Genomic DNA, 14574 nt, shown 5'->3' on the forward strand with positions numbered 1-14574 from the left:
GACATTCCAATATTTTCCAAAAATTAATTTAAGATAGTCTCATTGATTGTTCAAAGTTGAAATAAAACTTACTTGTCCCTCAGGTTGTACCTGGTTCCTATCGTTAGTGCCATAAATACATTTTTATATTGAAGCTTTTATTGCTCTTCTTTATCCGTTTCTAATAGATCATCTACTATAGCCTCTGTCCGTAAATCAATGTGTAAGGCTCACTGCTTGGACCGCGAAGGAGCTGTCATCTGAATTGATCTTCTTGCTCTTAAAAATTGCCCTACGGGTATGGCTCTGATTGTAGGAGATGGATGTGATGACGTTGCGTACAGGAAGGAGTTTTTTGCAGTGGGTTTTCTGTATATATCAGTTGTGATCCTACCATCTAAGGAAACAACTATTTTGAGATGAATGAAATCCAACTCTTTCCCAAACTTATATGTTAATTTGATGTTCAGTGAATTGCTATTGCTATTGAGCTTAACCATCAAAATCTCTAGATTGTCCACTGTTCCTTCCCACACAACCCAGAGGTCGTCTATATAACGCATCCATCCATGTACCAAGCTCATTTCTACAATGCCATCATCCTGGAATATGTCCTTCTCCCATGCTCCCAAGAAAAGTTAAGCATATGATTGGGCACACGAGGCCCCCATAGTTGTCCTTTCTAGCTGTAGATAAGTCTTATTTTTCAATGTAAAGAAGTCATCTTTGAGGACATATTCCAGGAGGACTAGGAAGTAAATCAATAAGGACCGGTTCCAAATTACTAGACTTAATATACCAGACTGCTGCCTTAAGACCATCCTTGTGTCTAATCGAGGTATACAGAGCCTCTATATCTGCTATTACCATGATCATATGGTCTTTAAGGTATAGGTGATTGAGCCTCTACAGGGCAGTAGTGGTATCCTGTATGTAGCATGGCAAAGATGATACCATGGGTTAAGATAATGATTAATAAATTCAGACATTATTTCACATAGGCCCCCATTTCTTGCTACAATAAGCCTACCCAGAGGGTTTGTGGGATTCTTGTACAGTTTTGGAATCACATAGAAAGTAGGTAATTTTGGATGCAAGTTATGAATTGTATCTGTTACGGATCCAGGTGGTGGAACCTCTGTGCTGCGGTGCAAGGAGGGACCAGAGGGGCGTGACTAGGTATCAACTCGGACTGACCAAGGTCGCACGGCGGCTCAATCGACTTCGTGAACCAGGGAAGGACCGAGCAGAGGGACCAGGTGCTACTCTGGGCCTGTCCTTGTATGCGAGCAGGTGACTCCCACGGGTAACTGGCAGGAGCTTCCAGATAGGCGCGGCAGATAACAGACAGAAGCCTCCAGGTAGGCTGACTGATAGGCACGGCAGGTAACTGGTAGGAGCCTCCGGGTAGGCTGACAGATAGACACGGCAGGTAACTGGTAGGAGCCTCCAGGTAGGCTGACGGATAGGCACGGCAGATAACTGGTACGCTCTCCGGGTAGGCGGGCAAGCCAGGCCCATAGACAGACTTGTGGGTTTGGATCGTAGGCAGACCGTCGGGCTGGAGAGTACACTTGGCAGGCGGAGACAGGTAGTCAGGCTGGCGGACTGGTAGACAGACTGGTGGACAGGACTGGTAGTCGGGCTGGCGGACAGGACTGGTAGTCAGGCTGGCGGACAGGACTGGTAATCAGGCTGGCGGACAGAACTGGTTGTCAGGCTGGCGGACTGGACTGGTAGTCAGGCTGGCGGACTGGACTGGTAGTCAGGCTGGCGGACTGGACTGGTATTCAGGCTGGCGGACAGGACTGGTAATTAGGCTGGCAGACAGGACTGGTAGTCAGGCTGGCGGACTGGACTGGTAGTCAGGCTGGCAGCGGGACCTGAGGTCTGAAGCAGAGTTTAGGACACAAAGCTACAACCTTGCACGGACACCTCCATTTTGGAGGAGGTGCCTTTTATATGAGAGGTCCTCCGGCCATTGGCCGGGGACTCCTTAGGACGGTGCTCGCGTCCCCTTTAAGAGGGAGCGCGTGCGCGCGCGCACCCTAAGCACAGTGCCTGGGAAGCTGCGCGCACCGGCAGCAGCAGCAGCAGGAGAGCCGGAAGACGCCGGACCGGGAGCGCGGCGGTAAGAGGGACGGCGTCTCTGCCTGTCAGGGGGCAGAGACACCGATACTACAGTATCCACCACTTTTTTTAAATGATGCCCTCATCGAAAACTCTTTCTAGGATAGACACTTTTTCTGCCTGAAAACAAGTGAGAGGATTGAATGTTAATTTCTTGTAACAATGCAAAACATTTAGTAGTTTATTAGCCTGTTTCTCTTACAGCTTTGTGGGCCAAATTACAAGGTTCCCCTTTTGTCAGCCGGTTTAAATACTACATCCATAAGGGACTGTAGTTCTACCAATGCTACCTTTTCTTCTTTATTTAGGTTGGACATCCACAGGGGCTTATGTTGTAAGACTTCAATTTTGGTGGTAACCAATTTTGTAAATACTTCTACAGCTGGACAGGTACTTAAAGCTGGAAATTTTTTAGATTTGTTAAATAATTTTGCAGGGAAGTTACTAACCTCTTTTGTTGTATTGTCATCAAGCAAAGATCCCAAAGCTTTGAGGACCTCTTTTTCTCAGTGGTAGGGAAAATTTCGCTAGCACCATTCTTGTGATGTAATTTTTTAAAAATCAACTTCCTGGCAAAGAGATGTAAATCCCTCACCGTCATGAATGGGTCTAAGTGATATGAGAGGGGAAAAGGTTTGACCCTTTTCTAGTAGCTTAAGTTGTGCAGGTGTCAACATATACTGGGACAAATTAATTACCTTTTGCCGATCCACTGTTATCTTACTACCCTTTGATCTAGTGAAGATCTCTGCGAAGCATTTGTCTTGTTTGTTACTATTTCTGGTGTGTGGTAGATCATTGCTAGCCGCTTATCCCTAGAGGAGAGGTTATTGTCAGTAAGAGACTGGTAGGAACTTTCCAAAGGACTTCTGGAGTGAGGTGGTCCTGAAAATTTTCTATTATCCCTATTTTTGTTTTTGTTTTGCCAGCGAAAAATCTTGCTAGTTTCATAATCTTTGGTGTCTATTTGATATTTCTTTAATTTATTTTGACAAACCTCATTCTCCCACTTGTCCACTTCTTTATTGATTTCTACCAATATTTTGTCAAAATTATACACTGGTATCTCCTTAAGTAATCATTTCTCTAATTCATCAATATCTTCATCAATTTCTTTAAGTGAGGCGGTATCTTTATCCACTATAATTTGAATAAATTCCAAGGAACATGCAGCAGCTGCTGACACCCATCTCTTAACCAAAGCCTCATCATGCAACTCAAACAAAGGGAACATCTGTATACGAAGACCTCTCGGAATAATTTGTTTGTCAATGTAATTCTCAAGAGACGATCTGCTCCACCACAGGCGTGTTTTTTGTATAAGCCCTCTTATATTGCTGTATTATATCCTTATTATTTGTAACTACATCAGTGAGGCTCCCTGTCTGAAAAGATCTGTGGCTTTAGATCGCCAGGAATTTTCCCTGGCTTTAAGATCCGTTGTGTAAGAACAACGGACAATCAGCTTGTAAAAAACAGAAAATACAATTGCTCCCATACATAAGTATGATGTTAGACACTTCTGTATTCATTATTATTTTTATTTATTATTATAGCGCCATTTATTTCATGGCGCTTTACTTGTGAAAAGGAGGTTTACATAGCAAAAACAATTACAATAATCTTGAACAATACAAGTCAGCGACTGGTACAGGAGGAGAGAGGACCCTACCCATGAGGGCTCACAATCTACAAGGGATACAGTAGGTGAGAGTAGAGCTGGTCGTGCAGCGGTGTGGTGGAGCGGTGGTTACTGCAGATTGTAGGCTTGTCGGAAGCGGTAGGTCTTTAGGTTCCTTTTGAAGGTTTTCATGGTAGGCGAGAGTCTGATGTGTTGGGGAAGAGAGTTCCAGAGTTGGGGGGATGCGCGGGAGAAATCTTGCATGCGATTGTGGGAAGAGGAGATAAGAGGGGAGTAGAGAAGGAGATCTTGTGAAGATCAGAGGTTGTGTGTAGGTAAGTATCAGGAGACTAGGTCACTAATGTATGGGGGAGACAGGTTGTGGACGGCTTTGTATGCCAGGGTTAGGGTCTTGAACTTGAGCCTCTGTGCAATGGGGAGCTAGTGAAGGGATTGACAGAGGGGAGAGGCAGGGAATAGTGGGGGGACAGGTGGATTAGTTGGGCAGCAGAGTTTAGGATAGATTGGAGGGGCGCGAGAATGTTAGAAGGGAGGCCACAGAGCAGGAGGTTGCAGTAGTCGAGGCGGGAGATGATGAGGGCATGCACTAGTGCTTTTGCAGAGTCTTTGCTGAGGAATAAGCAGATCCTGGAGATATTTTTGAGTTGGAGTCGGCAGGAAGTGGAGAGGGTTTGGATATGAGGTTTGAAGGAGAGATCAGAGTCAAAGGTTACCCCGAGGCAGCGAGCTTGTGGGACTGGGGAGAGTGAACAGCCATTAACTTTGATGGATAGATCAGATGGGGGGGTTGAGTTGTGGCGCCCCTGATGGTTCAGTCACCACAGAGGTACTGCACCTCACCCAGAGGTGTGGCATCTCCTTCTCTCAGGTAAGGATGGAGTACTGCCCGGGACCCCAACACCTGCACTCAACACTACACTACTCCAGGCCAGCTGGAAGGGCATTATGCACTTCTTCTGCTGCCCTGTCCCTGACTGGAGTGGGGGGAACCAAAGAGAGGGTGAACCAGTAGTGGGTGTGGGTGGAGTACATAGAACAGGGCAGCACTTAGAGAATAGATATATAAAGGGGAGCCATCTTAGGGTGGCAGTGCAGTAAGTAAGGAACAGCAAGAGGATAGGAGGGGAGCAGAGTCTCTTTAGGAGCTCTGCTCCAGAGTGGGGCCTAGTAAGAGAGGCCCAGGAGTGAGAGGGGAGCAAGGGAGGAATGCTCCGGGAACAGAAGGGATCCCAGGGGGTACGGTGAGTGCAGGATGGCACCCGTACGTCCTAATCTGCCAAGTGTCAGAGGGATCAGGCCGCAGGAAGGGAACCGGTCCCTGGACCAGTCGTGTTACTCCAGGTCTCTGCTGGAAAACCGGAGGCTTCTGTACTTCCATGGTGTAGTTGCCACAGCCTCACTCTAGTTGCCGTGAAGGGCACCAAGTAGGTCCGGGAACTCCAGGTTGCCCAGAGGGATCTCAGAGTACCCGATCGGGACTGTGTATGGGGAGCGCAGGGCAGGAGGGAGAAGACCCAGTGCGGGAAGTCGGTCAAGGAAGGAACATAAAGGGGGTCCCGTTAAGTGCTTCTGATACACCTGAAGGAGTGCTGAACCCCTGCCTGGCAAACGCAGTGCGACGCGGGAGTCTGACACCTGGACAGTGTACCCGAGGAACCTAAAAAGAACTGTGAGTAAACTCAGATGACTGCACTCCACTGTCTCTGTCAGTTATTTCCACCACGCTACCATGCCTGCACTACAACGCCCAGCATTACCATCTGCAACTACACTGCCCCGGGGCCCGCTCCGCCTGTGGGGAGCAGAAACATCCCAGCTGCCATCCCATCACCCCCGGAGGTCTGCAGCAGCGCCGGTTCTTATTACCGGGAACCACAGGTGGCGTCACGAGACAAAAACTGTTAACAAACCCCCCCTTTTATAGAGTGACCCCAGGGTACGGGCCCGGGAGCTGACTGCCGTGACATCCCACAGAAGGTAAAGGCCCGGGTACCGAGTCTCCCCCATATGCCCCTGGATGAGTCAGAGTGAGGTGGGGTAAAGATGATGAATTCAGTTTTATCCATGTTAAGTTTTAGAAATCTAGTAGAGAAGAAGGATAAAATAGCGGACAGACATTGTGGGATTCTGGTTATTAAGAAGTTGATATTGTGTCCAGAGAGATAGATCTATGTGCAGTCAGCATAGAGATGATACTGAAAGCCGTGGGACTCTATGAGCTGTCCCAGGCCAAAGGTGTAGATGGAGAAGAGCAGGGGTCCTAGAACTGAGCCTTGGGGGACACTGACAGATAGGGGTGAGATGAGGAGGTGTGTGAGTGGGAGACGCTGAATGTCTAGTTTGTTCGTAACACAACAAAATCTGCAGCGGCACGTGACCGTCAGATAAGAAGAGATTCCATCCAAAAATGAAATAAAACCAGAATATTTTGTTAATTATCAACATAAAAACATATTATTAAAAAAACAGGGCATAAAACCTCCAAAAGAGGGAGAAATTCAGCAAAATCCACAATTAGCTAAGTGGGAGTATCTGAGTAATTGCACTATATATTATAGACTATACCAGAACTATGGTCAATTGTGTAGTATAGTCAGCATAAAATGCAAAAGGAGTAAACACTATTATATAAACAATAAGGACTCCGCCCCCTATAGCCAAAGGAACTTCCGGGTTAACCACAATTGAATGCATCGCGGTCACCTGATCAAGCACTTCAAGGGGGCGGAGTCCTTGCACCATGTGCCACTCAGAGTCCTTGATGATGGGGTGAGTGTTGATTCACCTACAGATATATTTAAACCTTAATGAACCCCCCTTAAGTGACACGCCCCCGGAAGAAGCGAGCAGCGAAACGGCGCCCGTCGGGTGTGGGGTGGACACAGCTTCTCCTACAGGTCCCTGACTCACCCTATTCCTAGCTAATATACCCTGTACTCATTTCCAATTTACCAAATCTAGCTGGTTGTATGTCAGGCTTTTTGTGCTGTTAGGAATGTCATTTCAGGTGAAGTGAAAAAAAGCAGGATGAATCCTTTAGATATAATGCACTGGCACTTTACTAATACTATGCTCTTCACTCCGCCATTTATCATTTAGCCGCCTTTAGATGTGGGTTGGTATACTTGCCATTCTGACTTATAAGGTCTATCAGGCTGAGTTCACACGATGCGTTTTTCATGCGTTTCCGCGGCGTTTTTGCAGTTGCGTAAATGCCGCGGAAACGCATGAAAAACGCATGGTAGAAGGGCAGCAATGTTTCCCAATGGAAATCCGCATGTGCTGTGCCCATGATGCGGATTTTTCCGCAGCGTAAACGCTGCGGTCAAAAATCCGCAGCATGTCAATTAATTTTGCGGAAACGCTGCTCTTTTGCCGCCATTGACTTGCATTAGACCGCATAGAATCCGCATCACTGTATATGTTAATGCGCTTTTCATGCGGTCTAATGTGCGGATGGTACCCGGGTGTGGATGAGAGGACTCTCATCCAGACCCAGGTACCATTAAAAAAAAAAGAATAAAATAAAAAATATATATATTCTCACCTTCTGACGGCCCGCGCTGCGTCCTGCCGGCTTCCCGCGCACTTCGCGGTTGAATGAAGGACCTTCGCTGACGTCAGAGTCATGTGACGGGTCACGTGACGCTGACGTCGGAAGGTCCTACAGTCTTCACTGCCGGCAGCCGGGACCGATGAAGCAGGACACCGGGAGCCATCAGATGGTAACGTATAGATTTATTTTTTATTTTTTGACATCACACACTATATAAATCCATGCCGGTTGCATGGATTTATATAGTGTGAAGTTGACAAGCACTTTCCAAGTGATGCTAAAATCGCTTGGGAAGCGCTTGTCAACCCGCATGCGGAAATGAAAGTGAAGACCGCTTCATTTCCGCATGTCCCTGGCAGGAAACCGCATGTACAATCCGCATGTACAATCCGCATGCGTTTTTTCCTGCCAGAGAGATGCAGAAACGCTCAGGAAAAAATCGTGAGCATTTCTGCATCGTGTGCACATACCCTTAATCAGTTTTTGATTATGCTTTTTGAACCTTGTTTGTTTATATAATAGTATGTACTCCTTTTGCATTTTTTGCTGATTATAATACACAATTGACCATAAGACCTATGGTATAGTCTATAGTATATAGTGCAATTACTCAGATTCTCCCACTAAGTTAATTGTGGATTTTGCTGTGTTTCCTTCCTCTTTTGCAGCTGTTATGTCCTGTCTTTTTAATGGTATGTTTTTATGTTGATAATTAATAAAATATTATGTTTTTATGTAATTTTTGATTGGAATCTCTTATCTGACGGTCACGTGCCGCTACAGATTTTGTTGTGTTGCAATGAAGTTACTGTCTGAAATTGTTTGCAGATATGGAGTACCAGAAATAATGGATAATGAACAAGGCATAAATTTCACAGGGCAGGTAAAGCAGATGGTTTTAGAAAAGTTAAGGATAAAATAACAGTTTCATACACTTTTCCAGAAAACAAAACATCAGTCAAAGAAAAAGAGCTCTGAGGTGCTTGTACTTCAGTAGCTGAGATGTTGATATTCAAGATCTCTGTTTTGGTTAAGATGAGTTTAAAATGATTGAGATATCCATATTACTCAAACTCCTGTATTAAATGTAAGGTCGATCTATGGTTTATAACATATAATAGCAGATCATCTACATATAGTGCAGTAATATAGTCCTTATTCTTATTGGACATACTTTTGACATTGAGTTTATTCCTAAAAGGCACTTCCCAGTGTTCTAATGCTATGACATAGAGCAAGGCAGACAATGGACATGGCACCCTTGTCTAGTCCCATTAGCAATAGCAAAGAACTTCGAAAAAATGCCATTAGTGTGGACTTTGGCAGGATAGCCACAATATAGGGCCATTATCCTATTTAGCATGGTAGGGCTTAATCTAATCTGTATTAAGATGCTATGAAGAAAGCACCCACTGACTTACTCAAATGCTTTTTCAGCATCTAACGATAGTATACATGCTGTTAACTTTTCAGCTTTAGCATGCCAAATAAGAAGTAGCATTTTAATGGTAAAATCTTTTGCTTCTCTTTGCGTTAAAAAGCCAATTTGTCGTTATGTATTAAGTGGGATATAATTCGAATAGATGTTGTGCCAACCTTAGGGCTAAATTTGATGAGTACAAATTCACATCAATATTAATTAGAGAGATTAGGCAGTAGTTAAAACAAATGGATTCTTAACAGATTTTGGAATAATAGTATGGGCTTCCAGTTTAAGTTTTGGAAATTAGTTCATTACTGAAATAGCATTGCACACTTTCCTTAGAAAGTTGTCACTTGGGGAGAAAAGACCTTATAGAAACTTACACTATACCCAACTAAACCTGGACATTTATTGAGTGATTATGCCTTGATGGCCTACAGTGCTGCTCACCATTTTTGGCACCCCTTAATTTTTTTTCATAAACTGTACAATATCTTCAGAAATAAATGGAAATGTACCAAAGTTATATTTTCAGGATTTTTTAATCAGTGGTCCAAAGTAATGCAACAATAAGAAATTGTTTTTCAACTTCCATGTTGCAATTTCAAAGAAGAAACAGAATAAACAGCATGTGCAGCAATAAAGGCACCACTAATTAATACTTGGTTGCACACCGTTTGGCATTGATGACAGCCTCCAAACGTTTCTTGTAGCCATCTGTAAGCTTCTTGTACTTCTCAGCTGGAATTTTCTCCCACTATTCCTTTGCAGTTTGTTAAATCTCTTGAATGTTTGCAGGGTTCTTTTTCCCAAAGGCAGATTTCAGCTCAACCCAAAGATTTTCAATGGGATTGAGGTCAGGACTCATTGCTGGCCATTTTAAAACAGTCCAGTTTTTCTTTTTCAACCATTTCTGTGTACTTTTGGATGTGTGCTTTGGGTCATTGTCTTGCTGGAGGACCCATGATCTTCGACTCAAATCAAGTTTTCTTACACTGGTTAGGACATTTTGCTCTAAAATGTCTTGATAATTCTCTGATTTCATGATTCCTGTGATAAGGTCAAGGTCTCCAGTACCAGAAGCAGCAAAGCAACCCCACAGCATTATGGATACTCCACCATGCTTGACTTTTGGTAAGGTGTTCTTTTCCATATAATCCTCATTGCACTATCTGTAAACAAACTGTTGCTTTGCATTGCCAAAAAGCTCTATTTCCGTTTCATCTGTCCACAGAACATTTTCCCAGAAGGATTGTGGTTTGTCAAGGTATTCTTTGGCAAAGATCAGTCATTCCTTTCTATCTCTTTTCTTTAGCAATGGTTTCTTACTTGGCCTTCGCCCATAAAGCTCTGCTTGGTTTAGTGTGTGGCGTATGGTACTTGTTAAACCTATGACCTGTAACGCGTCTGGGAGGTGGAACCTCTGAGCTACTATACAAAGGGGCAGTCCTTGTAAGGAAGTGGGTGGCTCTCAGGGAAGGCGGGCAGGTAGACACGGCAAGTGACAGGAACAGTCTCTGGGTAGGCTAGCAGGCGGGTAGCAGGTGAGCGCTCCCAGGTGAGCGGGTCAGAGTCTCTCGGCTGGCTGGCAGGTGGTCACGGCAAGTGACGGCAGAGCCTCCAGGTAGGCTAGCTGGCGGGTAGCAGGTGAGCGGGTAAGAGTCTCTCGGCTGGCTGGCAGGTGGTCACGGCAAGTGACGGCAGAGCCTCCAGGTAGGCTAGTAGTGTTGAGCCACCCCCGTAGTGTTCGAGTTCGGTTCGGTTCGTCGAACACCCGTGTGTTCGCCGAACTGTTCGTCGAACTGTTCATCGAACACCTTCGAACACCGTTAAAACCAATGGCAGGCAAACAAAAACACATAGAAACACATAGAAAACACCTTCAAAGGTGTCCAAAAGCTGACAAACTGCTCAGAAGACACAACTAACACATGGAAAAGTGACAAGTACATATAGTCATGCGAAAAGAAAAGAGGTGGAGGAGTAAAAGGAGGGGGAGACACAAATATAGGCATGTCATGCCCTTCTAAAATCCAAAAAGTGAGAAGCCGACACGTTCAGTCCGCTCCTGCCCGTGCCACCTCCGTGTCGCCGGGTTTGTGCCAGAGCCGCGGTGAACCCTGACGGCCAGCCCCCCTCTCCCAATACTGGTGCCTGTCCGCTGGTGGGTCGAGCGAGCCCCCCTGTGGTGGAGGCAGCTCTAAGCTTTTTAATTTAAATTGTCTCTCTAATTTGAATGAATACACTTTAAATCCATTTACAAGGATCTATTGGAGGGCAAGTCTCATGCCAGCAGCCGCGTAATTCCAGCTCCAGTAGCGTCCACTAAAGCTGCTGCAGTTAAAAAGCTTTTATAAGGATCGAGCTCGGCTGTCCACCGCAAGGCATCCTACTGCCAGTCCCAGCCCATATGCCTTGGGGTGCCTCCTGATGCTCTTCACTGAGTATCCCGTGGTCCCGAAGCATTTCCTTTGAAAAAATTAAGTGTCCAAACTACAGGTCGTGTAGCTTGCTTAACAGCCGGGATAATCCGCTGACTAGCAGACACTGCTACTAAGCACAAAGTATTTCCTGGGCTAGATGCAGTTAAAAATTTGTAATTAGATACTCTCGTTGGATGCTGAGAAAGCATTCCATAGAGTCTCCTGGCACGCCATATATGATTCTCTTAAAAAGCTTGGGGTAGGGGTCTAGGGGACCCTTTTATAGCCAAAATCACGGCCCTGTATCACAATACGTCACCTAGGCTGAAGATAAATGGAACTGTAGCACCCTGAGGGCTCGGTTGCTACAGAGGTATTGCACCTCACCCAGAGGTGTGATATCTCACTCTCAGGTAAGGATGGAATGTGGATCAGGACCCGACACCTGCATGCATTACACCACATTGCCGTGGGGCAGGGCGACCAATATGCCTCTGAGATGGGCACGACAGTCCCTGTCCCTGGCTGGAGTGTGGGGAGGGAACACTGAGGAAGGGGAACCCTGTAGTGCAGGAGCAGGGAGGAAGCAGTTCCTGGGTGCATTGAGAAGGGAGTATAAAAGGTGGGCACCATCTTAGTTCAGTGCAGAGAAGTCTGAGCAGAAGTGGCAGGGAGCAGGGGCTCTGCATGAGCTCTGCTCCGGAGGCGGGCCTAGTAACAAAGGCCCAGGCCTGGAAGAGGGAGAAGGAAGGAAGAGGAGCAGAGAAGGCTCCAGGAACGAGGAATGAAGGGATCCCAGGGGTGCGGACGGGCGAGTCGCCACCGCACGCCCGAATCCACCTGCGTGGAGGGGTCAAGCCAAAGGGGGAGACCGGTCCCCGAAACTAGTGGAGGCAGGAAACGACCCTCAGCTAGAAACCGGAGGCTGTGACATTTTATGTGGCGCAGCCCCTCGCTACACCCGCTAGGAAGGCACCACATAGGGTCAGGGAAACTGGCGCCAAGTTTACCAAGAGGAGGCCCGAGGCAGCCGGACAGAAGGGTTGGTAAGAAAGGCCAGACAAAGGACACACAAAGGGGGTCCTGTGAAGCGCTCCAAAGTTATCTGGGAGTTGTCTGAGCCCCTCACCTGGTGAGCACAGTACGACGTGGGCAGCCGTTACCTGCAGACGTGGTCTGGATAATAAGAACTGTGAGTAAAGGCCCTGGACTGCATCACTGACTCCGTGTCGTTACTGCTGCTGCCCTGCACCATCACCCCCATCCTCCGCATACACTGCCCTGAGGCTATACTCCTCCCGTGGGGAGTTATGCTATGCTCTGCTGCACCCACAACACCAGCCTCAGCGGTCTGCCCTGCAGCGGCGGTTCACTCTGACCGCAATCCACGGGTGGCGTAGTCGGACATTTAAACATCAAAACCACATAAATAGTTCCGCCACTGGTTTGACCACCCTGAGCCACGGAACCGGGTCGCCGCCACGAAGACTACAACCACCAGCATCCACCAAAAAGGGTCCGGCTCCGGGTGTCCCAAGGCCCAGGGGGTGCATCAGAACATTTTCATCACCTTTCACAATCACCAATGGGACAAGGCAGGGATGTCCTCTGTCCCCTCTCTTATACATCCTAGTGACGGAGCACCTGCTCTCATCAATTCGCCATAACCCCAATATTAGGTGGATTGAGGTGGGAGGCACCGAGTACAAGTGCTCTCTATTTGCTGATGATGTCCTAGTATATATCACTCAATCACATATATCCATCCATGCTGTTATGGCTGAAATAGATCACTTTGTTACATGGTCAAATTTTAAAATCAATGCAGCGAAGTCTGAGGCCCTCGATGTCTCCCTCCCCAAATCCATATAGCATTCCATCCAGTCCAGCTTTCCCTTTGCCTGGCCCTCACAGGGTATCAAATACTTAGGAATTCCTATTCATAGAGACCTCTCCCATCTATGTTATCTTAATTTTGGGCCCTTTATTGAACAACTCCATACAGACCACGGTTGGCAAGTTAGAACTGTAAGATTCACTACGTGAACCACTGGTGTTTTGTGGAAAAGCACATGTACACTGTGTTCCAAATTATTATGCAAAAAGTGTTTAGGAGTGATAAGGGAAGAATTTGTTTGTTTGTCAGTTAAACTCATTGATGGTGATGTGTGTCAGGGCTCTTTATATCACTGTAAGCAATTGCAGACACCTGTGCTAATTAGTTTGGCAGGTGTGTCCAATGAAAGGCAAGACTACTTAAGAAGGCTGTCTCACATTATTAAGCAGCCTACATTTTCTGCCAAAATGGGAAAGAAAAAGGATGTGTCGGCTGCTGAGAAGCAACAAATTGTGGAGTGTTTAGGTCAAGGCATGACTACAATCAACATTGTGCGATGATCAGGATGAAGTGTCTTGGCAATCAAGAAGTATGTAGCTGATTCACAGTACACACGTGTGCGTACTGATAAGGGCAAATTGAGGACTCTTTCCTACAGGCAATTACGTCAGGTTAAAAGAGCAGCGGCAAAAAAGCCTTGTCATAGCAGCAGACAAGTTTTTGAAGCTGCTGGTGCCTCCAACGTCCCCCGAACAACAAGATGCAGGGTTCTTCAGAGGTTTGCAGCTGTGCATACGCCATCCTGTCGACCTCCTCTATCCACTTCACACAAGCAGAAACGGCTCCAGTGGGCTAAACATTACATGAAGACTGATTTCAAAACTGTTTTGTTCACGGATGAGTGCCGTGCAGCGCTCAATGGTCCAGATGGATGGAGTGGAGGATGGCTGGTTGATGGACACCCCACGCAAACACGGCTACAGCTCCAACAAGGAGGAGGTGGAGTAATGTTTTGGGCTGGAATCATGGGGAGAGAGATTGTCGGCCCCTTTAGGATCCCTGAAGGCGCTAAAGATGAACTCCATAATGTTTGTGGATTTTCTCAAACAGCACTTCCTGCCATGGTTCAAGAAGAAGAACCGTGTATTTCACAGCAAGATCATTTTTTTGCATGATAATGCACCATCTCATGCTGCACATAAAACATCTGCATCTCTGGCTGATATGGGCATAAAAGGGGACAAACTTATGGTGTGACCCCCATGCTCCCCTGACCTTTACCCCATTCAGAACCTCTGGAGCATCATCAAAAGGAGTGTCTATGATGGCGGGAGGCAGTTCACATCTAAGCAACACCTCTGGGAGGGTATTCTGTCCTCATGCAAAACAATTGAAGCAGAAACCATCCAAAACCTGACAAATTCAATGGACGAGAGAGTTCAGAAGCTCCTTTCGAACAAGGGGTCCTATGTGAAAATGTAACATCACCTAGAATAAAGTTTTGAGTTGAAAACTGTTTGATTTCAGTTTCTAATAACCTGCTAATGCTTATAATTTCAAAAATGACCATTTTTTTGGTCTTTA

This window comes from Phyllobates terribilis, unplaced genomic scaffold (genome assembly GCF_046119375.1).
Source record: "Phyllobates terribilis strain yellow unplaced genomic scaffold, ASM4611937v1 Scaffold_3__8_contigs__length_932513732, whole genome shotgun sequence".
Lineage (NCBI taxonomy): Eukaryota > Metazoa > Chordata > Amphibia > Anura > Dendrobatidae > Phyllobates > Phyllobates terribilis.